Raw genomic sequence first — 2,964 nt, 5'->3', positions numbered from 1 at the left:
CTTCAGGTGATGGCTGCTTCGAGAGATCGTAGACCATCTTGGCAAACGTGTCGCCCGTTGATAGTAGACTTGAGTCAGTAGCTTTGGAGGGCGCGAACACTTCAAGACAGGCCAGTAAGGTTTTGCATATTTTTCTTAGCATGATGCACGCTAGGTCAGGAGAGCCAGTGAATATCCTAATGGCGCCCTTTAGGGTTTTCACCATATAGGCTGCACTTATTCTCTCTCCTGCACTAGGTGGTGGCAATGATGGATAATTTAGCCATGTTGCATGTGTTCTCAATAATCTGAGATGATTGGCCCATGATCTGACACGTGGCACTGGGCAGTAGGCGCAATCATCCCTTATAGCCTTAGGTGCTTCCACCAAATTCTTCAAATATGTCGGATATTTGATGAGCCAGGCTTTTCTCCATTTGGGTTGAGAATCTACAATTCTCTTTACATCTTCATTGCTTTGTAGATCTCCTTCGTATATTGCTACTGTTCCTTCGACTTGAATTCTCTTTTTGGTTGCTTCGACTTTGTATTTTAATAGAGGATATGGAAGTGTTGGCTGCATCCACTCTTCTCTTAAAACTTATGTGGCGATCCCTTGAGTACCCAATGAGTGGATAATTCTTTTTTCCCATTCTATGGCAGCCTTGTGATCTTCCGCTGTAGTTTGTTCTATCAGATGCTGCAATCGGGCTTCTTCTTTAGCCATTAGAGCCTGTTCCTGTTCCTCCTTCTGTTGCATCTCTTCCTCAATAGGCTTAGGGTCTTCAGCCCCTTCTGGTATTTGCATGTGCTCCGTATGAGCACTCACCTCTATCTCCCCCGTGCTCGGTCATGCTTGGAGCTCTTGTAGCTGTCTTTGTACATCTAATTCCCTTTGAGTAGCTTTAGCTGCATTGTTGACCAACAATTCTTGAAGCTCCGCGAGTTGTTGGCTTAACTGCTCGTTGTTGGCTTTTAGCTTCTCTTCTTCTCTTACAAAATCTTCAGCTAACAGAGTCCTTTGTCATTGCTCAGACTTAAGAGAATGTTGTAGTCCTTTGATTTGCTCTTCAAGGGCCTGCACCTCTCTACTGCTATCTTCCTGTCGGCCTCTCGCAACCCTTGGAGTTGATCGTAGCCTTTGGATTGTTGTGTCTTGTAGTTCCAATCTAGCTTTCAGCTTCATGATCTCATCTCTGGCGGCTTCTAACTCATCGTCCACCTTTTCTTTTTCAAATATGACACTTCAGACCTCATTGGAGGCCTCTGCCATCTGGAGTGTTAGTCCATCTCGCTCTGCTTCAGCTTCTTTCAAAATTCTAGATACCTCTTCAAGATCATGCTCTGCATCATCTGCTCTTAGTTTTGCATCTTGAAGGACTTTAAAGAGATGATCATATTCATCTTGCATGTTCGCTTCTCTTGTTCTGAGCATACTATTTTCCTCAGCTAGTATAAGAGACCGCATTTTGATTCTGTCCAGAAGTTGGTGGGCGTCTCTTACATCTTTCTCATTATCTTGCAGTATGTTCTGGCTAGTAGGCCGATCAATTGGCCCGAGAAAGGGAACTTGGTACCCCATGCTCAGCATCACCCCTGATGGAGGTGGTCTATACGGGCGCTCCGAGGGTTTCGAAATGTAGTGTTGGGGAATCTGTTCCATTCCCGGCACTTTAGGTTGCTCTTGAGATTCTTCTCTTGCTTTTCTATCCCCATGTGCTCTTTCCGCAGCTTGTGCTGACGGCTTTTCTTCAGTATTTTCCTTCCATGGTGGGTGTGGCAATCCGTACACTACCTTGGAAGCTTCTTCTTCTGAATAGCCTACATTGAGTAGGTCTTGAAAAGTGCATGTATCTTCTTCCTCCTTATCCTTTGGTGATGTCTTCACCTCTCCCATCTCTTTTGGTGATCTCTTTGGAGGGGTGATTGAAGTTTGAGGGCTGGGTAAAGGAGGGAGTGGCCTTGGAGAGGGTGCTTTCCCACTTTCCTTCTTTTCTTCTTGGGCATCTTTTGCTTCAGCAGGTATTTCTTTCTATTTCTTCTTTATGTCCTCCACTTCATCTGAAGTGAAAGGCTCTAGAGATTGTTGCTCTATCACTCTTTCTGACTCTTCATATGCTTTAATATAATGATCAAATTGATCTTCGAGTGGTCGGGATGACCCGACTCTTGCTAGATCTGGCACCCAGTATTCTTTGAAATCTCCCTTCAAGGCTCTTTCGGCTCGAAATTGGTCAATTAGCCGTTCTATTCTTGCCGCTTTCTGGGTAGTGGTCTCCTTGGGCTTTTGCTCCTTGGTCATAATTGCCTTGCCTTTCTTTCGTGGAGGTTGTTCCTCTTCCTCCTCATATACTGTTTCTAATCTCCTTCAGAATCTGGTCACAATCTAAATGGGTGGTGCTACAGGTGGTTCTTCCTCTACATCTTCCTCCTCTCTCAGCCACTCATTCTGGGATGGGGGTGCAGGCCATTTTCCTCTGGCTCCAATGGCTTCGTATGATATCTTGGTTAAGACCTCTCCCCTACTGATGTATCTTGGCTTTTGTGTCCCCATTTGCACTATTTGTTCATGCAAATACTGTGCATAGTTTACCGCTTTAGGCACATTGCTTCGGATGGCCCATGTCACTGTCGTGGCAATGGCATGTGGTGGTGCCGTATATTTATGAGGTCTTTTGCTGCATAAATGGAAATACTGATTGTACAGCTTGTAGATTCTGGCTACTCTTGGGTCCACCATGTCTTCCCAGGTCTGATTTGACTTCTTCTTTTGGTGATAAACTTCTAAAGTTTCTCTTCTTTCCCTGACAGAATTCCCTTCATTGCTCATACTTAGGGCATCTGCTATCACCTGTGGTGTAATCATCACCTTGACTTTTTGGTTGTCCAAGTCGGTGATCACAGCCTTGCCATCCTTCATTAGGAGAAATATGAACCTTGCATGGGCCTTGTAAGGAATCCTAATTTTTAGGGATTAAGGCTAAT

This window comes from Adiantum capillus-veneris, unplaced genomic scaffold, assembly GCF_014529385.1.
Source record: "Adiantum capillus-veneris isolate H3 unplaced genomic scaffold, ASM1452938v2 Hic_scaffold_287, whole genome shotgun sequence".
Classification (NCBI taxonomy): Eukaryota; Viridiplantae; Streptophyta; class Polypodiopsida; order Polypodiales; family Pteridaceae; genus Adiantum; species Adiantum capillus-veneris.
Note: the sequence above shows the minus strand (reverse complement) of the source record.